Source organism: Phaseolus vulgaris, chromosome 11, assembly GCF_051622355.1.
Source record: "Phaseolus vulgaris cultivar YP4 chromosome 11, ASM5162235v1, whole genome shotgun sequence".
In the NCBI taxonomy this organism is placed as follows: Eukaryota; Viridiplantae; Streptophyta; class Magnoliopsida; order Fabales; family Fabaceae; genus Phaseolus; species Phaseolus vulgaris.
The window spans coordinates 20,408,226-20,434,889 of NC_143508.1; the positions used below are offsets into that span (position 1 = coordinate 20,408,226).

General features: G+C 36.9%; 1 pseudogene; it reads left to right on the forward strand.

Annotated features, from left to right (window-relative positions):
- The first annotated feature begins 13,664 nt into the window (after nucleotides 1-13,664).
- On the forward strand, nucleotides 13,665-21,867 carry LOC137835981 (putative methyltransferase PMT21; annotated as a pseudogene).
- The last annotated feature ends 4,797 nt before the right edge of the window (nucleotides 21,868-26,664 follow it).

The following is a 26,664-nucleotide window of genomic DNA, read 5'->3' on the forward strand; positions in this document are numbered from 1 at the left end:
TCATTGTGTCTTCTTCACTGTCACTGGAATCTTGATGTCTTCTCTGGACAGCTGCTTTCAGGGCTATTCCTTTGATGTGTTTATCCTCACTCTCTTGAACAAACAACCGATTCATTTCAAGTTCATGTTCCCTTATCTTACCAAACAATGAGGTTGTTGTCATGGATGTTAGATCCTTTGGCTTCCAAGACATGTCAAGACACTTTAAAATTTGTATGTTCAGCTCCTCTTTGTCAAAGCTTTTTCCAAGACTCATTGGGTGATTCACAATGTGAGAGAAGCGTTTCTGCACATCAGAAATTGTTTCCCCTTTCTGGATCTTGAATAATTCATATTCTTGAATGAGAGCATGATTTCTTACCCTCTTCACATCATTGGTTCCCTCACATGTGACCTCAAAAATATCCCACATTTCTTTTGCAAAATTGCATTGTGACACCTTGAAAAGGAAGAAGAGGAAACCAACAAAGAAGAAGAGTCTTTTATGACACCCTCTGAAAGCATAGCTGAGAAAGAATCCTTAAAGGGGGATTGCAATACTTTGAACTCTTCTTTTCAATTATATAATGCTCACTCTTCTTTACAAAAATCTCAAAAACCAAACTTTGTGATGTTGTTGCCTAGCTTGGGTAATAAAAAACACAAAGTGAACAAAAATATTTTTGAAAGGGGTCTTATGCTATTCTTTAAAAAGAATTTTAAAGATAAAAGGCTTTATTTTTTGTTTAGTTTTCTCTTGTTTTAATTTTCTTTTAAAAAAGAAATTTATCTCATGTTTGTTTGATATTTACTGTAGATTGACATTTGATCCTAGAGGATGAGAAAAGTTGTCAACGCAGGAATAAGGCTGTTGTTCGAGATCAACCCTATAGATCTGAGGACAGAACCTCTCAAGAAGGAGGGAATGATGGAAACCATCCAACCACATACATCCACATAATGATGAAGAAGAAGAAGCATTGGATTTGAGGACAAGTCCTTTCCAAGAGGGAGGGGATGATGGAAGAAGCCAAAGCCCAAATACAAGTTCAAGCTTCAGCTCAAGCCCAACAAATAGAAGATTTGGACCAACTAAGCATCATTGGATGTCTCTTTATGTAATTACTTTTGAGTAGTTTTTTGGTAGAACATAAAGGGAGGTGTAGATATAGATATAAGAGGTGCAAATGCATAAAGATAAGTCACACCTTCTATGTGACATAAAAAGAAGGTGTAGGTGTAGATTTAGGAGGTGTCAAAGAAAGAAACCAAGTCACACTTCCCTTGTGACTAGGAATTGGCTCCAAATACAAATGCTTCTCATTTGAATTTCCCTCCACTTTCATTTGAATTTTCAGCGCTCTAAACACTATAAATAAGAGGGTTTGGCTCATGTAATTTCAAGATTAATGATATGAGTGAATTGCTGCCAAATTTGTCCAATCTCACTCTTCGTCTCCTACCTCTCTAGGATAGACAATTGATCTTCAATCCTTCACTCTACCAAGTGAGATGGCCTCACCACTCACTCTCCACACATGACATGAACCTTCAAGGAGTCCACACCCCTTAGGAGATCCTTGCACGCCTCATCCATAGCTTCTGCCACCATCAATTTCAAGTTTTAAATCAACATGAAGGCCTTCTTCCATCATTTGGTATCATGAGCTATGGCCTTCAAGAGATAAGTGCCTTATCTTGATTTTAATTTTGTTTTCTTCTTAATTCCTTGTTGTTCATCACTTCCATATTGTCTTGTTGTTTTTTGATTTTCATTTTGAATTGGTGTGCTGTTTGGAAATTCCAATTGGTGCATCTTGTTCAATTGTTCTTGAGCAATCCTTGTGCAATTTTGTGTAGGATTCCATATAGTTTTGTGTTGCTGATTTGTTTTTGGTTTATTTGAGTCCAAATTTATAATTTTGTGTTTGATCCTTTAGTGCATTTTAATTTTTAGATTTGAGTTCATGCTTGAGTGTTAGATGCACACAAGTTCCTATACATCACTTCTATTCTGTTATTGAAGTTTCTTAAAACTGTTTTTAATTCCATAATTAGGATTCCTCTGTTTTGATTTTGTGCTGACTGTTTTAGCTTATGAAATTAAAAATTCGTTGGAGAAAAATTATTAAATTCTGGATCTGAATAGTTTGAAATGTTAAGAAAAAGTGAATCAAAATTCAAAATAGAAAAAAATGATAAATCAAATAAAAAAGTGTGCATTCTGGCGTGAACAAAAATGATAATTTGGCAACAGATTTGAAAAATTTATCACAATTAATTGGTGTAACATTTTGGTGTGATTCCAGCGCCAAAATTTTTCTAAGATCTTGATCTACCTGTGATTTAAATTTCAAATTCAAATTCAAAATATACAGCTCAGCATAAATTTGTTAAGTCACACATTTTGTATTTCAAATTCCAGTAGTACTGTTTTGGTTTTCTTAATCCAATTCTAGTGCCAATCTTTAGGATTCAATTTGTGTCCCACCTTTTGTTCAGTTACATTATTTTTCTTGCTTGTCAAATTGCTCAATTACTCTTTCAAGTTGTCATATTATTACTCCATTTGTTGTTGTTCAATTTCAAATTGAATTATTTCTTTGCTTTAAATTTGTTGACCTCTATTGTTGGTGAAAGTTTTCAAAAGTGATGCTTGGTTAAGTTTGGAATTAACCATTGTGATGAGTCCATTATTACTTAGTAGGTGTTGTTTTGAAGACTTAATTTGACTATACTTGAGAGGTTGAATAAGAGTGATGCAGCAAGTGAGTTTACAAAAATACACAAAGAGTGGGTGTCAATAGCAAAAGTTACAACAAGAAGGAGTACCCAAAAAGCAAAAGAAGTTCATAGAATAGGAATTCTAAATTTCCTTTTGTAATCCAATTTCCATTGTATTTCTTTTGAATTGTAATTGCATTAAATCCTGATTAATTAGTGGAATAATTACGCATTAGACGATGAGTGTGTCTTCAATGGGTCTAAGTGTCTAGAAGCCTCACCTTAGGATACGTCTAGTTTAAAGCTTACTAGATAGCAACTCTTTTCAAATTGTATTGTTTAATTTCTTTGCTTTGTTTAATTGCTTTGCATTGTTTTTCTTAAAATTGTTTTCATTCTTGATTGTGCTCTAAGTGAATTACTTAGAGAAAGGTTTGTGAAATTCTTCAAGGATAGAATCTGGCAAGGAAAGGCTTGGTACTTAAGTGATCCAAGTGATCCACCTCCCTTTCCTGGGAATCTACCTACATTACTCCACCTATCTTTCTTTTAGTAAATTGCTTTTAACACATAACTTTAACCATGACTTCTCATCCTCATCATTCTAGTGAAAGTGATAGAGAGTCTATTAAAACTCTTTTGAAACAATTAGCACAAGACTTTCAATCACTTTCATATAGACAATTGCAAAATGAGTCCCAACTCAAAGAGTGGAAATTGGCTAAAGAAAGGGATGAAAACAATAAATCAAAAAAAAGTTCTCATGCATCTAGCTCTAGGGAAGATGAATCTTTTAGGAACAAAGCCTTAGAATTAATGAATACTATCAACCACCCCCTAGGAGAGCTAGAAAGGAAAGAAAAGAAAGTCCAGGAGAGGTTAGGGTAGAGCTACCTCGTTTCTATGGAAAGAAAATGTTGAAACATATTTAGATTGGGAAATGAAGATACAACAAATTTTTGTCTGCCACCATGTGATTGAGAAAATAAAAGTACCCTTAGCCACCCTCAGTTTTCAAGAATATGCTAGGTCTTGGTGGACACAAAGGGAAACTAATGTTAAAATTGGCAGAAAATCAGAAATACTTAATTGGGATGAGCTGAAGATGGGTATGAGAAGAAAGTTTATTCCGCTTCCATATGTGAAAAAGAAGAAGCGTATAGAAGAAATGAAAGAGCTTATGGAAAAAGGAAGAAACTTTATAAACAGAGAAAAAGAATATATTAGAAGAGAAAAAGAGTTTAAAGAAAAATTTCAAGCTTTTGTAAGAAAGAAAGAAGAGAAGGAGAAAAGAGAAAGCGAAGAGGACGAAAGGAAAGCTAGAGAAGAGAAAGTGATGATAGAAAAGAAAAATACAAAAACCTTTTTTTCTGGAGTTGAATCAGATATCGATAACATTTTATCTTCTCTAGAAAACCCTTGTGAGGATGTGCTTGTAGAGAAATCTATGTTTGGAGCTGAACCAGATATAGATATAAATTTTTCCTCCAAAGAAAATACCGAAGAATGTTTGACTAAAAAGGAAGAAAGGGAAAGCAACAAAGAAGAAAAGTCTTTTATGACACCCCCTGAAAGCATAGCTGAGAAAGAAACCTTAAATGGGGATTGCAATACTTTGAACTCTTCTTTTCAATTATATAATGCTCACTCTTCTTTACAAAAATCTCAAAAACCAAACTTTGTGATGTTGTTGCCTAGCTTGGGCAATAAACAACACAAAGTGAACAAAAATATTTTTGAAAGGGGTCTTATGCTATTCTTTAAAAAGAATTTTAAAGATAAAAGGCCTTATTTTTGTTTAGTTTTCTCTTGTTTTAATTTTCTTTTGAAAAAGAAATTTATCTCATGTTTGTTTGATGTTTACTGTAGATTGACATTTGATCCTGGAGGATGAGAATAGTTATCAAAGCAAGAATAAGGTTGTTGTTCGAGATCAACTGTATAGATCTGAGGACAGAACCTTTCAAGAATAAGGTCATCCAGCCACATACATCCACATAATGATGAAGAAGAAGAAGCATTGGATTTGAGGACAAATCCTTTTCAAGAGGGAGGGGATGATGGAAGAAGCCCAAGCCCAAATACAAGTTCAAGCTTCAGCTCAAGCCCAACAAATAGAAGATCTGGGCCAACTAAGCATCATTGGATGTCTCTTTTTGTAATTACTTTTGAGTAGTTTTTTAGTAGAACATAAAGGGAGGTGTGGATATAGATATAAGGCGTGCAAATGTATAAAGATAAGTCACACCTTCCATGTGACATAAAAAAAAGGTGTAGGTGTAGATTTAGGAGGTGCCAAAGAAAGAAACCAAGTCACACTCCCCTCCACTTTCATGTGACTAGGAACTTGCTCCAAATTCAAATGCTTCTTATTTAAATTTCCCTCCACTTTCATTTGAATTCTCAGCACTCTAAACACTATAAATAAGAGGGCTTGGCTCATGTAATTTCAAGATTAATAATATGAGTGAATTTCTGCCAAATTTGTGCCCATCTCACTCTTAGTCTCCTACTTCTCTAGGATAGACAATTGATCTTCAATCCTTCACTCTACCAAGTGAGATGGCCTCACCACTCACTCTTCATACATGACATGCACCTTCAAGAAGTCCACACCTCTTAGGAGATCCTAGCACGCCTCATCCATAGCTTTCGCCACCATCAATTTCAAGTTTCAAATCAACATGAAGGCACTCTTCCATAAGTCAATCCAATAGGTAATGGGAGAGTCCTTTTTGAAACGTCTATCTCTTTCTAGGGCAATCCACCAATACATTGCATTGGATTGAAAGCTTAAAGTAGTTAGGGGTGCCTTTCTTTCTTCACTCACTCTATGTGATGGAAGAAGGCCAAGCTTAGGCTCAACCACTAGGTCCATGGCAAGGAAGATACAAGAAGATTGAGACTCTGTTATTGATGGCAGAGACACGCTCCTATACGTGTTTAAAAATGCCATAACCTAGTGTAGAATTTTAGAGTAGAATTTATTTTCTTGCCAAAAGTAAAATAGGAACTTTACTTGTATTTTTTTCTTAATTGTAATTAGGGCTGAATTAAGCACCTAAAAACCAACCTACGTTAAATTAGGGTTTCTAGAAAACTCCTAGATTAACCTAGGTTGGTCATAAACCTAAAAAGAAGTCACATGAAGCAAACCTTGGTCATGCTTGCCTTGTGACTCCAAAATAGGAGTCATTTTCAAACCTAATATTTTTTAATTTTCCCACTCATTTCTTTGTACAATGGTTGGACCTTTACTCTATATAAAGACGTTCTTGGCTCTCATTTTGTGGAGATCAATATATGAGTGAATTGTTGCCCAAGTTTACAAGCTTTCTTACTCCCTTGTCTACACTCTCTAGGATAGACACCTTGATCTTCTTCTTCACCTCTCCAAGTGATATGGCTCAACCAATCACTCTCATTACCTCTCATGCACCTTCAAGGAAACAATAGCTTCATTGGAGTAATCCTTGTCCGCTTCATCCACTTGCTTCCCCTATTCATCTCAAAATTCCAAGGAAATCAATTGGTCATGAAGGCAACATCATCACTATGGCATGCAAAAAGTTGTTCTACTTTCATTCCCCAATCTAAATACACCTCAACATTTTCCTTATCATAAAAAAAATGTAGGTCTACCCTAGTCTCAATGTGTTGGCTTTCTCTTCTAGTTCTTCTAGGTGTTGGTTGGTAATAATCATTAATTCTAACACTCTCTTCCTCAACTTGAGGGTCACTTGACCTAGAACTAGATTCATGATATCTTTTTAATTTTTTTATGTATTCATATTTTATCTAACAAGTTTCAATTCTTTCTCTAAGATTGCAAGATGAGATATTATTTCTTTCTTTTCTTCCATAGTTTGGTTCTCATGTTGTAATTTGTCTTAGTGTAAGTGATTGAATGTCTCTAGCCATTTGTTTCAAAAGAGATTTAGTAGAGCTCGAATAACTTTCACTAAGATTGGAAGTGTGTTTAAACATGTTAAAGTTTGTGTTAGAAGTAATTTCCAAAGAGAAAAATAGGTTGAGTGAAGTAGGTAATTTCCCAAGAAAGGGAGGTGGATCACTAGGATCTCTTAAGTACCCAGTCTTTCCTTGCCAGAGACTATCTCACAACAAAGCACAATCAAAGATGAAAACACTTTAAGCAAAAACAAGATATGCAAAGCAAGAAAACAATTGAAATTTTCTAAACTAGAAAACTTTAAAGCTAGACGATTCCTAGATGAGGCTTCTTGGCACATTGGACCTTGAAGATACACTCAATGAATAGGCGTGATGTTAATCCCCTGAGTAAACAAGTTTAAACAAATACAACTCAAAGAAAATACAATGAAATTTAGATCAACAAAAGTTTGCACAAAATTTAAATTGTAGCTTCTTTTACCTTGCATTTTGTGTAACTTTGAGGTTGTTGCTCCTTTGCTTTTCCTCTTTAGAATATTCAACCTAAGGTGATATGATTCCACTAGGTAGATATGAATGATTCTTTGACATTCTATGGAATCAACTTGAGTTGAAGATAGCTTAGGCACTTTTAATAGAATTGGATCAAGGTTCTATGTTTCAAGAACTCACCAAAACTTGCACCAAACACCAAACTCATATGGAAGATCCATCTTGCCAATTGAACCAATTAAATTGTGTAAAAAGGCAAAAGCACCGATTAAAAAGATCAAGAACAGAAATGCACCGAACAAATCAGCTAGAATTGAAGAAGAAACAAATGGAAACAACCAATGAAACTATGAACCGAAGCAAAGCTGAAAATAAACTAAATTGCCGAACCAAAAAGAAGTTAAACATGTTTTAGGAATTTCATATGAACATGAAGATGAAAGAAAGAAGAACTTATGGAGATGGATGCTTTGGTTTGATGATCACGCCACTTGGATGGTGAAGGCTCCAAGATGAGTGAGCTAGTGCCGCCACTTGAGAGAACCAAATGCACTCAAGATAAGACAAGGTGAAGGAGAAGACAAGTTCTCACAAATTCTCTCTCAAATTGAGTAGGGTTTCTCTATTGCTAATTTCCAATCTGAATTGTGAAGGACCTAAGCCCTCCTTTTATAGGAGCAAGGGCTGGTCATTTACATAGCTTATTCCCTAAGCTACCCAAAATGCTCTTAAGATCGCGCCCCCTTACTAAGCTCACTCCCCAAGCTTCTAGAATTTTCTAAACTAAAGCCTAAAGATGCTTTTACAAAAGAGGTGTCTAATGTTTCCCTCTAAGCACCTTTCTAAACACTATTCTATATTATTTACAAATTAAAAGAAACTATAAAGAGAGATATTTAATTGAAGCCCGTTCTTAAAAGCTTGTAGACTTCTTTGGCGTTAGGCTTGATCCTCTCTTTATTTTATGTCTTCTTTTAATTTTGAGAAGACTAGAAGGAAGAACTTCAAATGTGAGGGTGAATGCCTTCTTCCTTCATTAATAAAAGCCTCCTTTATTTGATTCTCATCATAAGGTGTTCGGTCTTTACCTCTTTAGTGATGTAACTTGCACCAAAAAAAAAAAAATTAGTTCAACAATTCACCAAAGCAATTAGGTCACTTCCACAAAATTAGAGGTCAAACAATTTTAAAAGCAACAAAAACTCAATTTAAAATAAGGACAACTTCAAATGGAGTTTATAATTGACATGACTTGAAAGAGTGATCACGAAATTGACAAGCAAAAAATTAAGGTTCACAAGAAAAGATAACACACAAATGGAATCCTAAAGAAAGGAACTAGAGTAGATGAAGAAAACCAAAAAAATGTACTACATAATTTTTTTTGTGTAAAATATTTTCTTAACTTTCCGAATTTATAAAGATCAGAAAACTTCAAAATAGACTTTGAAGTTTAAACCGCTGAAACTTCAATGTTTAAGCAGAATATTGGTGTTAGAAATTCACAGAAACGGTGCGCCAATTAATTGCAATAATATTTTAAGTTTCACTACTCAATTCAAATTTTCCAAAGTCAATTTTTTTTACACTCTGTTTGTTTTTCATTTACCATTTTTTTTCTATTTTGAATTTTGATGTACTTCTTTTTTTTCAAATATTCTTAACACATCAAGGTACTCAAATCCAGAATTTCATATTTTTTTACCAACACACTAAATTGTAATAAACTTTTCCAGTTAGCTAAATGAATTAAAAAAAATGGAATTGAAATTAAGAACATAAATAACAAAAAACTGAAAAAAAGAAAACCTAAATGGAATTAAAAACAGAATTCAAAAACTCAAACACACAATGGAATTTAGTGATAATGGAACTTGTATGGAACTAACAACAAGTATGAACTCAAATATGAAAAAATTAATATGCACCAAAGCTCAAATTCAGAATAGAAATTAGACTCAAATTAAAACAAACAACCAAAATCAAAAGCAATAGGCACCACACGGAATTGATAACATTGTAGGAAGAACATGACTAGACATTACTTGAAATCAATTCAAAAAATTAAAATGACTCAACCAAATTAAAATGCACTGATTGAAATTGCAAGAATACTCAAATAAAATGTAAAGGTATACTCAATAAACACCTAAAAATGCAAACTGATAGTTCAAGAACAATTGAATCGAATAGAAACTAGCATAAGCATCATAAAATGATTAGTAAAATGAAATTGAAGCACAAGACAATCAAGAACACCATATGAACATCATGGAAAATTAAGAACAAAATAAAGAAGAGAAGACACTTAGCTCTTGAAGATCCAAAGCTCTAGATACGAAATTATAGGTTTCTTCTAACCAATTGCATCTTTTCTTGGATTTTGGATGAATCCTGTTGAAGCTTAATGGATTTAATGGTTCAAGGATGGCTCCAATGGAGCTATAGATTCCTTGTAGGTGCATGAAGAGAGTGATTGGTTTGGCCATATCACTTGAAGAGGTGAAGAAGAAGACCAAAGATGTCTATCATAAGAAGGTTTAGACAAGGGAGTGCTTAAGCTAGCAATTTGGCAGCATAACACTCATAAAATTGATCTTATTAAACATGAACCAAACTACTCTTTTTATAGTGTAGGATGTCGATCATTGCTTACAAAAATTGAGAGGGAAATTCAAATGCTATTAGTTTGAACTTAACTGCCTAAATTAGAGTCATATGGCAAGCATGATCAAGTATGCTCCATGTGACATAATTAGGTCAATGATCTACCTAGGGTAAATGTAGGCTGCAACTAAGCCCTAATTACACTCTAGGTAGGTTTTTAGATGCCTAATTCTAACCCTAATTCACTTAAAAAATTACAAGTAAATTTCCTACTCTAGTTAAAGCAAGAAATTAAATTTTACTATAAATAATTTACACTAGGTTATGGCATTTTTGGACACATATAAAAGGTGTCTGTGCCATCAGTAGCAGAGTCCCAATCTTCTTGTATCCTCCTTTCCATAGCTCTAGTGATGGGTCTTGAGCTGGGGCCTCTGTCATTTGGTTAGACACTATTTCTGCAGAGAAAATAGCATATCACGACATGACATCATCAAGGTTTAAACATCTTGATGGCCAGATTGAAGTTGTACAAGAGAACCCAGCTGAGCTCTACCATCGTTATATGTAATCTACTACTTTTAATATGTTGTTTTTTGGTTTGCAATCGGTTTAAATTTCTTATGCACTAAACTGCTTTAAGTCTATGGTTTTTAGTTTAGGTTGTATGGTGTTTGTTTATGCACCTTGAACATTTTATATTCTCCCTAAGCATTGTTATTGTTGTTGTTTATGCTAAATTATGTATGTTTATTGTTATTTGATGGTGTACCGACCAGTCCTCGAACCTGGGCGTTGACCAAAGTCATGGTGGGGCCCCGAAGGCTGGGTCCACTAGGAGGTTGGGAGGATGGGCCAGTGTCTCGGGGAGCTCGCGGGTGAGGGTAGCCGAGGAGGGCGCGACATCAAGGCGCGGGGCATTGAGGCCTCGGACCTCGATAACCCAAACAGTAAAAATGAGCTGAAAAAGGTGGTGTCCAAGCCACATTCCAGCACTCAGTAAGGGAGAAGTCAAGTGCACAGAGGGTCCATGCATGGGGTGTGGACGAGGCGGTAGGGTGCGCCACAATCAAAGAGCCCCTGGGAAAGAGACGACTGGTAAGGGTCACGTCCCAGGGGTGATCTGCATGCATGGCACATGAATAGATAGGGCACTCCCAGGGCGGATGACCCGGAGATTGGTTGCATTTGTTGGCATCCAAGTGGTCATCCCGCGGAGGTTGCACTCCAGTAAGGGGGTCTTGCGCACTAAATGGCCCTAAGAGTGGGTGATAGTGACGCTAAGACGCACCTACAGTAAGCCTAAGTCACAGTTAGCGAAAGAGGCATAAACACTAAATAGTATATAAAGGGTAACAACCAACATGATAAGGTACGCAATTCTAATGTGGAAACACACACAGAGCTCTCTGAGTTTATATTTTTTCGGTGTTTCATTGCCCGGAGTTTGACTTGAGCGTTGGAGTGCAAACGGGCGCAAGGGCACCCTTTGTCTCTTGTTTTTCAGGTGATCCACTGGAAGGAAAGCACCATTAGAGTGGAGGGAACAGATGGACTAGTATATCCATTCAAATAATGTTTGTTCACATTTTCTATTTGATGAACACAAAGGGGGAGATATATGTATTCTACAAGTCAGGGGGAGCAAAGCTGAAAATCTGTAATTTCTTCTTTTCACCTCTGATCATTGTCCACAAAAGATAAAGCATGTTCAAGACTTGTTGGATTGTTTGTCTTCATCAAATAGGGGGAGATTGTTGGACATCTCAAGGATCCCATATACAGTGTTTGATGATGTCATGATTGAAGACATGATGCCTTATGTGTCTAGGTAGCTTAGGTTTTATTTTTTTGTCTTGATTTATCTTTTGCCTTTAGGAATGATGAAGGATTCAAGAATAAAATATTTTTCAACTGGTTTAAACTGTTTTTCAATTGGTTAAAAGATTTTCAACTGGTTAAAAAGGTTTTTAACTTGTTTTAAATTTGTTTTATGGAAAGTTACAGTTTTTCAACTTGTTATCTTTTAATCAATTGATCGAAAATACTTAAATGTTTTTAGATTCTTCTATAATATATATTTATATACTGAAAACCATATTTTGATGTGTAAGATAAGAAATGTTTTCAGTTTAAGTACACTCTATTTGAGAAAAACCAGTTTTCATATAAATTATAGTTTTTAAGTAAAATCAACAAATTGTTTAAATTTTTAACTAGTTGATTTACTAATTATACCCTTTTTGTTTAAACCATCTTTGTTACTCTATAAAAGGGTATTTTTGTTTTCAGAAAAAGGTTACTTACACAGTTTATACTTTTACAATCCGTGGGAACCTAAGTGTGTAACTGTATTCTAACAAACTTCTCTCTGGTGCTCGAATCACTCGTGCGTACAGTGTGTAAGCTCACAAATGATTCAAGTGTGTGTAAGAATGTCAGAACGTACCTTTCTAAGCTTTCAAAAAAGCTTATATACCTTGGGTTTCAGTACTACTGCAACGTGTCATTCATGACTTAAGCGCGACTCCACATGGAAGGCCTTATGAAGCTGTAACCCAACTTAGGGAAATCCCAGCGCGTAAGTCTTCCCTCTTCGAAGTGCATCCGGCGCAGGGGGTGACTACTTGGCCGCCAACTCATGCGCCCCAGCCCTTAGTCACTCGTCGTGGGAGTATCTCAGCCTTCCTCTCGCACCATGCACGTAGAGTACCCCTGGGACGTGGCCCTCTTCAAGGTCGTATCTGTCCCAGCGATTCTCCAAAGGTGGCGTGGATCGCCACGTCCTACACCTCATGCATGGGCACTTCACGAGTCAGGTCACTCCCTGCTGGTATTAGGAATATGGCCTTAAAGCCACATTTGTCTTCTCTTTATTACTGTTTTGAGGTACCGAGGCCTGAGGCCTCCACGCCCGTACCGTGGCCTCTCACTGTGTCGCCCCCTCCACGGTCTTCCCTACCCGTGTGTATCAAGGGGTGGCACCATCTGGCCCAACGCACGCTCTCAGGATAACGGGTCACGCCTTTATGGTGGGCGACGCCTAAGCCTGCTGACGCCCAAAGCTGGCGACGCCCATACCTGGCGACGCCCATACCTGGCGACGCCCAAGGCGGTCAACGTTAACATTCCTCCTTGGAACCCTCTTGGTGGGTCCCATCGTATGTTTGACTTTGGTCAACGCCTGAGGACGGGTCGGTATACTAAGTGTGAGTAGTTTTTTGAAAAAGTGAGTCTTTGATTGATCTTTGAGAGTTCTTGGAGCAAAATCTCCATCATCTAGATAAAGGTCAAAGATTCTTCAATTGTTGTTGTGAATTGGGAGATCATGTTGCCTTTCTTGATTCACAATCAATGTGTTTTCATTCCTGTACCGTCCCGTCCCCGGGCGTTGACCAAAGTCAAAGTCAACGATTAAGTCAAAGTCAACATATAGTGGGACCACCCGAGGAGTCCAAGGAAGGAAGTCAACAGACTGATCGCTGGGGGCATCGCCAAGACAAGAATGCTCCCTAGGAACACTAGCAGTTGTGTTCTCAGCCCGAAGGCTCCACCACTATTTCAACAGTTTCACAGTGGTGGTGATGACGAACCTACCCATCCAGAAAGTACTTCAGAAGCCAGATGTAGCAGGAAGGATGGTTCGTTGGGCGGTGGAGCTGTCGGAGTTTGATATCCAGTACGAACCCAGAGGATCCATCAAGGGGTAAGTCTATGCTGATTTCGTGGCAGAACTATCACCACGAGGAGATCCTCAAGAGGTAGAATTGGGGTCAAAGTGGATGCTCTCAGTGGATGGGTCCTCCAACCAGCAGGGGAGTGGCGCTGGAATAATCTTGGAGGGGCCTAACGGAGTGTTGATCGAGCAAGCTTTACGCTTCGCCTTTAAAGCAAGCAATAACCAAGCGGAGTACGAGGCGTTGATTGCTGGGATGCTTTTGGCCAAAGAAATGGGCACTCAAAGCCTCTTGGCAAAAAGCGACTCACAATTGGTCACAGGGCAAGTAACGGGGGAATATCAGGAAAAGGATCCACAGATGGCCACATATTTGACGTATGTCAAGGTGCTGAAGGGAGCCTTCGCCGCGTTTGAGCTGGTGCATGTCCCTAGGGAGCAAAATGCCAGAGTTGACCTGCTTGCCAAGCTGGCCAGCTCAGGCAAGGGGGAAGACAGAGGACTGTCATCCACGAGACCCTCAAAACGCCGTGAAAATTTGTGGCCGACAACAGGGTGGATGTCCTTCACATTAGTACAGCAAGAGGAATGCCAAGGAGCCATCGCTCTCTGAGTCAAGACACGGCGAGGGCACCTTGCATCAGTGCTTACGCGACCTCGCCGGAAGAAGTGAAGGGCGTACAGGTATGCGCCTTGGAGGAAGGAGACACATGGATGACCCCTTACAGGCGATACATAGCGGATGGAATCCTCCTAGCGGAACCAGAAGAAGACAAGAAGATCAAGAGCAACGCCGCAAGATACACCTTAGTGGATGGGATATTATTTAGACACGGGTTTACGCACCCTATCTTGACGTGCGTAAGTGGCGACGAGTGCACCAGGATAATGGTTGAACTCCACGAAGGTATTTGTGGGAGCCACGTGGGAGGAAGATCCTTGGCATCCAAGGTAATACGTGCAGGGTTTTTCTGGCTAACGGTAAGAGAAGACTGCGTGCGATACGCCCAGCGTTGCAAGCAGTGTCAGATGCACGCTGATTGGCACAAGGCGCCGCCAGAAGAACTGAGATCCATATACAGCCCATGGCCTTTCCATACTTGGGGAATCGTAGGCGCCTTTTCGCGAAGGCACGATGGTCCTGGGCGCTTGACTCCCGTACATGATCCCTCCAAGCATTTGTGGAGACCAAGCTCGAGTACTCGTCGAGCAGTTCGTCTGGAGCCCATGGGTAAAGGGCCCTATGGTTGACTTTGGGGGGTGGAGGGTTGGCCGTTGTTTTGGTACGTGCCATTGATGAAGAAACTGAAGAATGGAGAAGAGAAAAGGTTCAGCAAATAAGGTCAGGAGGAAAAGGGGGAAGAAACCCTAAGAAAACCCCTACCCACGCGAGAAGTTCAGAAGGGGAGAAACAGAGAAATGAGGAAGGGAATACAGAAATACAAGAAATCTAAACAGTCCCAGGCAGTTATGAGATCAATACCGTAAAGTGTAAGGGCGATCAGAGTAGAAAAACCGTACCTTTGTGTTGGGAGTATAGAAAGGCAAGAACTTTCGGAGGGCAGAAGAACGCAAGAGTCGTAGAAATCGCAGGGACGATGAATAGTGCAGAGAATACAAAAAGTGATGGAACAGTGCCTTGAGCGCGCGATTTCGAAAGGTTATAACGTTAACTTGGAAACGCCAACGACAATCATCCTCAGCCATTGGATCGCGCCACGCGTCGAAAGATTAAAGCGCAACTTAAAGCGTCACATCTCTGGCGTAGAGAATGTCGCGTCAGACACTCAGAGAGTGTCACGTCAACTGATCAAAGGAATGTCACATCAGCAGGAATGCCACGTGGATGGTAGGGCGAGGCCTTAATCTTTTTGCTGAAACAAGTGTCAGCTCAAGACTGGGGGGCTTGTGTATCGTCCCGTCCCCGGGCGTTGACCAAAGTCAAAGTCAACGATTAAGTCAAAGTCAACATATAGTGGGACCACCCGAGGAGTCCAAGGAAGGAAGTCAACAGACTGATCGCTTGGGGGCATCGCCAAAGCAAGGCGTCGCCAAGAGAAGGCGTCGCCGAGAGAAGGTGTAGCCTTGATGAGGCGTCGCCTTGGTGAGGCGTCGACAAGAGGAAGGCATCGCCAGGTTGAAGCATCGCCAGGTTAAGGCGCAGCCTAGCACAGTAACAAAAAGAAGAGAAAGGTGGCTTCAAGCCATAGTTCTAGTACCAGTAGGGAGTAACCTGACTTGTGAAGTACCCATGCCACCGCTCGGAGACCCTGTGGCCGATACGACCCATGAAAGGGCCACGCCCTGAGGAGAACCACGTGCATGGTACGAGATAAGGGTAGATACACTCCCAGGGCGAATGACTAGAGGCTGGGGGCATGAGTTGGCCCTCAGAAAGTCACCCCCAGTGCCATATGCACTTTGAGGAAAGAGGACTCACACAATGGAATAACCCTAAGTTGGGTTACGGCGCTGTGAGGCCCTCTGTGTAGAGCAGCGATCAAGTCAGAAGAACACGTGGCAATAAGCACTGAAACATCAAGGCTTTCCTAAAAGTTCGCTAAGGTACGCGTTAATTTAGTTAAGTTTCGAACTTTTCAAGGGATATTTGCTTTCAATGCGCTTTAACGCGCTTTAAATGCGAGAGGTGTATAAAATGGGGCCTTGGGACGTTTGAAAGGGGATCGGAGTTTTGACCTAATTCTCACAGTTTACACAGAGAAGAAAAACCCTAGTTGTTTCACGACGCACCCACTGTACGCACAGACAATTAGGGCAACACAACATTAGTTACTCAGTATTTTCGACCACCTTCAGAGCATCCAGTCACGATGTTCGATACGGAGGTGCGTCACCTTTGATGTTTCTCGCTAGCTGACTTGATCGTCGGAGTGCAAACGGCCGCGAGGGCGCCCCTTTGTTCACTTCTTTTCAGGTACTCATAGATGGAGCAGAATGAAGGACCCCTAGCTCGCGAAGACAAGCCACGCATAAAGACGACCCAGGTCAACCGGTGGGAACAATTCCCTTTATTATTGTTTTGTAATTTTGTGTTTTTTTGGTCCAAGACAGGGTTTCTTGGTGGGAGTCATAACTGTGACAGGGTGTTGCAATGAGTGGTTTGGTTCTTGTAAAAGAATTGTGTTGATTTAGTGAATTTTATCTTGGTGTGAGGTGGGACTGGATGTAGCTCTATTGTGAGTGAACCAGTATAAAATCTTGGAGTTTTTTATGCTTTATTTATCACTGCATTTTATTTTTCTACATAAAATTTTGTTCTGGTTTAATCAATTGATTGTTTGTAAAAATCAATCTAATGTTTTTTTCTCTATATATTTTATTTTTTTTCTGGAATACCAAAACAATTGTGTTAAGCAATATTGAATGTTACCCACATTCAAATGAGTAAGGTACATTTGTTTATCAATTCTTAATATATGCTCTGAATACTGAAGACTTACTTGATCGTCGGAGTACCTTTTGCATGTCAACCTTAACTGAGCGCCAACAAATTAAGGAAGGAGAATTAGAGTATTGAAGAGCAAGGAAGTAACCGAACGACCGACACCTCAACAATTTTACAATCAATTTCAGGTACTATTTAGGCTAGTCTACACAATTACACTTTAAAAGCTAATATATTTTGTCCCATTAAGTCTTAACACTACAAGAAAATGATTGAATGGTAATTGATTTAGAAACCAAAAATAAATAGTTTCTATAGTAACTAATTTAGATACTGATCCTGTCGACAACTCAAGCGTGGAGGAATTGCTTTGTCACTTCCTTACCCCGCCTATGCAACTGTGCTATCCGCAAGAATGCTCTTAGAACCTTCTCCGGGAACTTCAAACGCAACCTGCAAAACACACAGACGGCGCCTCTAGCGGCCGTTTGCACTCCGACGCTCAAGTTAGGTCACAGAACCACCAACAAAAATGTCACTGAATCTCTCTCTGATTCTCTTTTTTCTCTCTCTCTGTGTCTGTGCCTAACAGAATTCTGTTCCGCTATCCTCTGCGTGTGTCAGAATTCTGTTACGCTATTGTGCGAAAACGAACCCAAAATGAGTAAAAACGTGGGTGTGTGTACCTTTCACGATGCGGAGTGCACCATTATCTTGGTCGCGCCTCTCTCAGATGGTGACACGTGGAGGCATGCAACTCACATCTAACCGTACACGTGCCACTACCTGAAGGGCTCTAGCGCATCTCTTTGTGCGCCTAAGTTATTCTCTTGTGGAGTAACTTAGCGCGTTTCTTCCATCTGGGTGAATCGCACACTCCCAGGAGAACGCCAGGTGTGGCTGGACTAGGCACACTCACCAAGCATTGCTCTCTGCATAAACGATTTCCCCTTCACGATGTCATGCACGTAATTGGTTAAGAGAGTCACCAATCACTGACCGGTTTACTAACTCCCTCAGGCCACTCTCGTGCACGATTCTACCGGCGAGCAGCTCCTCTTTCTCTGAGATATGATCATGCGAGGTCCATGCGTAACGCTCTCGCTGGGAATCTCAGTCCCAGTTTAACTGTGTAACACGAAACCCCGATGACCATGCACCCGATGACTGATCGGTGCTCTATTGCTTCTCGCGTTCTCCCCCCAGGTGTTTATCTTGGAACTGATATGTCGGTGGCCACTCGGTTACTAACCACCGATCACCGTTCTGGGTGATCTCCTCCCTGATTTCTCTGCCACCTGATCCACGTGTCACCCTGCAAGTGGTCCACGTGGTTATCTGCTGCTGACGTCATCGACTACCGATGACCGACCGGATCAGATACCATTTTATAAACTAAAAATTATTGGTTACTAAAATGGTATCTATTATTAATAAAACTTGTAATATAATTAGATACTATATTTTTGGTTGCTAATAATAAAAATAAAAATAAAAGTTTTTTTTAGTGACCATTTTTTTAGTTTCTTGTTAAGATGTAATTGGAAACCTTTTTTTAGTTACTTTTAATTTATTTTAGAAACTAATTTTTTGTCTCTAAAAATAATAGAATTAGAAACTAATTTGTAGTTTCTAATCATAATTAGATGCTTTAATTTTTAGTCATTATTATTTGAATTTAGATACTAATTTTGGAGTAATTAAATTTTATAAAATTAATTATTAATTTATAAAATAATTTAAATTGATATGAATAAATTTATTAATTTTAGTATAATATTAAAATAATTATATCAATTTAAAAATTACATTTAAAATAATATTTTAATATTATTTAAATATAAAATTAAATTAATAATAAATTTTAAATATTATTTAAATTAAAAATTTAATAAATTATTTTAAATAAAAATGCATATTTTTCAAAAATTTATTTAATTTTTTTAAAATCTGAGCAAATGGTTTGGAATTTGAAAGTTGATCTGTCTCGTCCCTCACCCGCACCTTCACACACTCTGCAACCCGCACCTTCACACACTCTGCAACCCGCACCTTCACACACTCTGCAACCCGCACCTTGTAATGGCACGACGGCAACGCATCCGTGACGGCAACGCACCCTGCGACGGCAACGTCCATAGGTTTCATTCCTTTACTGTGTTCTGATTCTAATTATCCACTCTCTCTCTCTCTCTCTCTCTCTCTCTGTCACGCTTGTTGTGTCTTTGTTTCAGTCGAATCGCGGAGATTCAAAAGCTTTGCGACATTGACCACGAATTCAACCCTTCGGAATTGGATACCCCCAATCACTAGGCTCTTCATCTTCAGGTTAAATTAGGTTACTCATTCTCCTTCGTTGCTATTCCCAATTCCCAACGGCTTCCTATCCATTCACTTTCAATTTTCAATCCCACAGAACACACTGCACCACATTCTATTCGAATGTGAAAGAGCTGATAAACAACAGAATAGAGGAATAGGAACTGTATAAAGTCTATAGTTGGCGTGCTTCAACATTAATCTTAGTATTAAATAATTCTCCCATTTATTCTAATTCATTTCTTTTCGTATTGATTAGAATTATTATTATCATGTTTTTACTATAATAAATGGATTTGAGAATTGAGAATGATAGTGGAAAACTAATTACCTCCAAATCTGCAATGATGGCCAAGAATGTACAAGTAGACTATTTAGCGGCTTTGTGGTTTTGTTCACAACTTGATTTGCATCTTTTTCTCTCTTAATTCTTTTAATAATTTTTTTTCTTTGAAAGATTACAGTAAGTAATAAATGTTTTAAGTGATTGTATATAAGATCTGAGGGATTTGTGAAGTCAAATTTCTTATCAGGGTTTACATATTTAATTGTGTTTTTTTAGAACTATAAGCAGATAGCGAAACAATGTTTTGCTCATTAACATAAATTAAAGATTACAGTAAGTTGTCTACCGTGCTATTTGTTGATGCCCAATGATGGAGGGACTATTAGTGATCTGCCATTTGGTTTCTTTATACCTGAACCATTGCCATTCTCTCTCTCTATTTCTCTCTTACATTCATATATACTCGTTCATTTATTTATTTTTGTGCAAGAAGGCTGTAAATGAAACCAGGGTGTAGATTATTTGATTTGCATTTAATTATTTTACCTGAGGGCTATGCAAATATTTTCCTGGTTGCACGAACTGATTTATTGATGAATAATTGGGTTGAATGTGGGTTTGTTACTCTGATTTATCATATAAGATTATATTTTGCTGATGGCAATGGGAGTAATTATTGTTTTTTCCATTTTGAATGATTGGCGGCCACATGTTCTTTAACTTGTTATTTTCCACACTATTGTTAGGGTGATAAAATTCATGGATCCCTCTATCAATTTGTTGGTTTCATCATCAATTTGTTATTGGATCCCATTCTCAACCTTGTGGAATTTATGAATTTCAATCAGTATTGTCTTGAATAAGTAAAATGTTATTTTTAACTTTACTCCTCCATTTATATGTTGATACAAATTAGTGATGGTCTAGTGGTACTTATGTGGGCCTTGAGGGTCTGTTCCTTTTATTCCATGGAAATATTTGAAAGCCTATACATAATAGTGCAGTTTGATGGGTTATTTTGTTTTTTTCTAAGAAAAAGTCCATAGTATTATCTCAATTTGTATTTGTGTTCTATTTTTTTAGTCATGTCAATATTTTGCAGCCATTTGATAATACATTCCATGTACTATCTCAATGCAGGCTTCGTAAATGGTAGTCATTTGCTGATGCTTAATTTTCATTGTTGATTGAGCATGCATAATTTTACAGAGATGGAGAAAATATGGCACGTTCCGTCTTACTTTGTTAGAACGCCATTGCCCTCCAATTTTTGAGAGGAAGGAATGCTTGGTTCCTCCACCAGATGGATACAAGCCTCTAATCAGATGGCCAAAGAGCAGAGATGAGTGTTGGTACAGGTATAATGTTACATGCTTTAAGAGTTAAAAAGCAAAAGACTGAATGAGTTAACTATAAATGTTATCCACTTGTTCAACTTTCTGTTACATTAATGTCAGGAATGTGCCCTATGACTGGATCAACAAGCAGAAGTCTAACCAACTTTGGTTGATTAAGGAAGGGGAGAAATTTCTGTTTCCAGGTGGGGGTATTATGTTTCCCAATGGTGTTGGTGAATATGTTGATATGATGCAAGAACTAATCCCAGAAATGAAAGATGGGGACAGTGAGAACTGCCATTGATACTGGTTGTGGGGTGAGTTTACTCATAACCTCTTTTTCTTGAGGTTTATTTCAAAGTTAATAACTTAACTCTGATTTATTGTAGGTTGCTAGCTGGGGTGGTGATTTGTTGGATCAGGGGATTCCAACAGTTTCTCTTGCTCCAAGAGATAACCATGAAGCTCAAGTTCAATTTGCTCTAGAGAGTGGAATACCAGCTATTCTTGGTGTCATATCTACACAGAGACTTCCTTTCCCATCAAACTCCTTTGACATGGTTCATTGCTCCAGATGCCTTATCCCATGGACGGAATTTGGTAAATCTTCTATGCAAATTGAATTTTATCAATCAAACAGAATTCATTCCTATTTATGTTATCCAGCTTTTTTAGTGCCTTGCACTTAATTAATGTAAAGCCAACACATTTTATGATTTTGTTTCCCTTGGTTGATGGGTGATCAATGATCAATGATCATTGATGAGATGGTATGCAATAGACCTTCATCCTCTAGCTAAGATATTACATAAACTCAGGCATTCAATTTAATTCCAATTTTGGTGTTTATACGTGACTTGTTAACTAGTATCTAAGTTCACTCTAATTTTTTAGTCACTCTCTAATGGGGGATATTCTCATGTGCTTTTAGGTGGTATTTATCTCATGTAAATGCACTGTATTCTTCGTCCCGGTGAATTTTGTGCTTTTAGGTGGATTTTGGGTATTTATCTCATGCAGGCTTGTTTACCTATTTTGTTTACTATTTGGTTGAAAGTTACCATGCTATGTAATGTCAATTGATACAGAAAAGATTGCGAGTATCGTGGCTGTTGTTTGGGGGCTGTAGCAAATCAAAGTTGAAATTGAAATGTAATTGAGTTTTTTTATTCATGTTTATCCAGAACTGCAGTGAATTACTTAATCCTAAGAGATTTGACAATATATATGTAAGCTTTATCAATAGAATGTTTCCTTTACCACACCTAAATGAATTGATTTTTACACTTGATAAAAAATAAAATAAATAGAAATAAAAAAACTAAATATAAAATAAATAATAAATAAATAAATAATAATAATAAAAGAAATATATATATATATATTATAATAAATTACATTATTTAGAGACCAATGACCATCCATTTTTTGTTATTTATATATTTGGTCAATAAATAAGTTTCTACATATTTTGGTCACTAAATTGGTTTAAAAAAAATAGTTGTTAATTTGGTTTCTATATAATTGGTCACTAAATTAGTTTCTATATTTTTTGTCACTAAATTAGTTTTTATTTAATGGTAACTAAATTGGTTTCTAAATTAGAATGTAAATTGGTATCTAAAATTAGCGACCATGATTTTAGTCACTTAAGACTATTAATTTCTAAATTAGTCTCTAATTAAGTTAGTGACTAATTTTATCATTTTAGAAACTAAATTTCACTTTGTAGTGTAATTTGGTCTTGCTGGAGGAATTAATTCAACATTACCCTGATAGGACTCAACTTGCACATCTTTTTTTTTTATTGTGCTTAAGAAATTAAGATGAAAATTAGTTAAGAGGAAGGAAAATAATTGTTGTTGTTATTGTAGTCTTTGGATCCCAGGAAAAATAAAATACTGATTTTATGATATCTATATGCGAAAGCAGTTATAACCACCACGTCTTTGTCTACCCAGGAATATACAACTTTATTAGTATTTGATAATTTCTTTATTATCCCTTTTTATTTTTAACTTATTAAAAAAAGTTATAAACATTTTTTTTGAATGATCAAGAGGTATAATCTTATTTTTCCTCCAACCCACATTTTTAAAAGTGATAGGATTAGAGAGGGTAATGCACTTATATATATATATAATATGTAATTGTATGGAAAAAGAGGGACCTAGATAGTACCTGAAACTAGTTGTACAATTGCTGACGTGTTGGTGATTTTCAGATTTTTTCAAGTCTCCTTCCTTCAATGTTGATGCTGTTGAACCAAGTGGTGTTCAAGCTTTGAAGAATCCAAACCCTTTGAAGGATGATGAAGCTTTGGCTGTGCTTGTTGTTGTTGTGCTGTTATAGTCTAGTTCTGGGGTAGTTTGAGTGTTGTAATCCACCCCTTGACAGAATCTAAAGCATAGGCATTCTCAATCTTTGTGAAAGTAAAATGTTTTCAAACTAAGTTAAAACAACCGATTGTTTATACTTAGATGTTTTGAGAAAAGATTTGAAAACTATTTTTCAAATGGTTAAACTGTTAAAACCAAAACAACCGATTGATTCGAGGAAACAACCGATTGTTTGTTTTGGGACCATAATAGAAAAACTGTTTTATCTTTGACTGAGTTTTAAATGATTTAACTGCTTACGCTCCAGTCATTAAATGCTTTGACCAATCTTTTAATGCAATTTAAGAGTTTGTTAAGATTTGATAACAAACTGCATCTTTGAATAAATTCAGAAAAACAGATTTGAGAATTAATCTTTGACAAGTTTTTTGCTAAGAGTTTTTGAGTTTTTCAAAGAGCTGAGATTGCTGAAAGTTTGTGATTGATCAAAGTTTGTGGAATAGGATTCTGCTTGTATTGATTTCATATTATCTTCTGTAACAAGTGTAATCCTTGTACTCTATGAAACAAGTTTTCGTTTCTGTGTTTACTGAGATTGACTGTGTGTTCTTGAGGGGATCAAGATCAGCAATCTTAGTGTTGGTGTGTTGGCCAAGAAGAGTGTGTGTCTTGAGGTGTTCAAGGTCACTTTCTTGGTTGTGGTGTAAGTGATCAAGTTGTGATTGCTTAGTGGATTTCCTCAGGGTTTCTGAGAAGACTGGATGTAGCTCTGGGTTTGGAGTGAACCAGTATAAACATCTGTGTGAAATCTCTCTATCCCTAACTCTTTAAATTCATTTTTGTTTGTTGTTTGCTGGTATAAACAACCGATTGTTTCTGTGAAACAACTGATTGTTTTTCTGGTACTGCTGTTTTTTATTGCTGTTTTGGCAAACTGAATTTCTTATCAATTGTTTCTTAAGATAATTTCATTCTTGTTATAAAAGTTTGCGAAAATCCTTTTTAAACAATTCACCCCCCCCCCCTCTAGTTTAAAGCCATCCATTCTAACAATTGCCATCAAGAGCTTGGTTCTTGAAAGTTATTCAAGTTGATCCTAAAACTGTTTTTAAAATGGCTGAAAAGTTTTCTTTTGGGGAAGGTGCATGTTTAAACAAACCACCTTTGTTTTGTGGTATGAAATATGATTTGTGGTGCATAAGAATGAAATTCTTTGTTGAATCTTTAGATAAGATAAGAAAATCTGGAATGTCATTAAAAAGAACTATCTCATGTCTATATCTGAAAATGATTCTTCTGAAACTGAACATCTTGATTGTATAGCTATGAACATCATTGTATCTGCACTTGATTCTAATAAACTGCTCAAGGTTTCAGAATGTAGGTCTGCTAAAGAAATGTGGAATACCCTTGAAGAGCATCACAAGAATCCAAGGAGTGCATGGATGGAAAAAGAAGAATCTTCTGTTGAATCTCTCTTCAGAATCCAAAAGGAAGGGTCATGTTAAAACTAAATGTCCCAACAGAAGGAAGAGAAACTTCAAGAAGCATAAGAAGAAAGGTAAATCAAGAAGTGGTTATAATAATAAAAGCTCATCATCAAGTAAGCAAGAAAAGGCAAACTTATGCTTAGTTGCTGAAGATGATGATGAGTCAAGCAGCTCAAGTGAGGTAAGTTCATGTGCTTCCTTGAATGAACAAAATTACAGTGAATTACTTGAAGCTTTTCAAGAAACTCATGATGAAGCTAATCGATTGGTTCTTTCAAACAACCAATTGAAAGATCTTAACAGCTGGCTAGAAAAGAGAGTGAAATCACTTGAAGATGAGATTGAAAAATCTAAAAATGATTTCAAAAATCTGGAAAACCATTTCAAAAACTCTTCTTGCAAGTGTCACACTCTCATTTGCGAAAATTGTGAAAATCTTGAGAAAAAGGTTCACTACCTTGTTGAAACTGTGGACAAGCTTTCAAAGGGAAAATCTAACTTTGAGAATGTCTTGGCATCTCAAAGCTGTGTTTTTGGAAAGACTGGTTTGGGTTTCAATCCACAGAACCAACAAGATAAGTTTTCAAAAAAAAATTTAAGAAAGCCTTGAAACAACCGATTGTTTTTCTGGTACTGCTGTTTTTTATTGCTGTTTTGGCAAAATGAATTTCTTATCAATTGTTTCTTGAAATAATTTCATTCTTGTTATAAAAGTTTGCGAAAACCCTCTTTAAACAATTCACCCTCCCTCTAGTTTAAAGCCATCCATTCTAATAAATGCTCGGTCGGGCGGGAGGTGTAAGAATATTATGTGGCACCTCACAATTATTTATCTTATTAATTGATCAATTACCATAATTATCCTATTATATTATTGGTAATTACTTGATGGACGTAATTACTCTTACCATAAATAATTAGGGTTTCCCCTTGGGTGTATTATAAATAGAGATTACCAGACAACTAAAGAGACACCCTCATATTCTAACATCACACGGCCGAAACTCATTCCCTAAAGGAATTTTTGAGCCTCTCATCTCTTTGTCTCTCTACTCACATAATTCCATTCTAAGCGATACACCCTAAAGGGAACCCGATCAAGATCATGTCTTCGTCCCTCAGCCATACGATCACGGGTCTACCAGATATTATTTAATCATTATTCACGTTTCATTATATGATTGAGGAATCCTAATCCAACATGTGGTATCAGAGCTGTTTATGTTGCTTAATCGATTCTTCTTTCGTTTTCCCTAAATTTGGAAGAAACAAGGATTTTGATTCAACCTATTGATTTTCGATGTTTTTATTTTGGTATATTATTGAACCACTTATTTTCGAAAATCCACCTTGATATCATAAAATAAATTTTAATTTTTTCGAGATCCATAAAATATTTAATATGAATGTTATGTGTTCTTCATAATTTTCGTGAGTATTCCCTTATTTGGAATGGAATTAATTTTGATTCTATGTTCATCATCATTATTTATTGTTCATATAACTTTCGTGAGTATTACCTTAATTAGGAATGTATTTGATTTGATTATGTTTTCCTAAAAAATTAAAAAAATAAATAAATAAAATTGATATCTTAGTCTCCAAGTTTTTCCTTATTTAGGATAGTATATTCTTGCCTTATTAATTTTCGGGTATTATTATTATTATTACTATTTTCGAAAATAGCAGTCGTGTCAAACTTGGAAACATATAAATCTAATTAAAATTTTGAAGACCAAATCTAAAATCAAATCCCTAATGTTCCGCTACTCACCTTATCGGGTTTACGAGTAACATATTTACGCGTTTCCTTTTATTTATCGAATTAAATATGGTAAATCTCATGATACCGTAATTATGTTTAAAAAAATACTTATTTTGTTAAACTCTTAAAAAAAATATTAAGTTTGACAAAATTAAAATTAAAATTTTTGCTTAAACTTAATAACAGGAGTCTCCCTTCTGTCCAACGATGATGGGTTATGTCTTGTTATTTGAGTCTAATTAAGCACCTTCACTTACTTGTGAGTACACTTAATTATTAAATATTCATATGACATTTGCCTAAAAACACATTTATTTCTATTCTGTCCAACA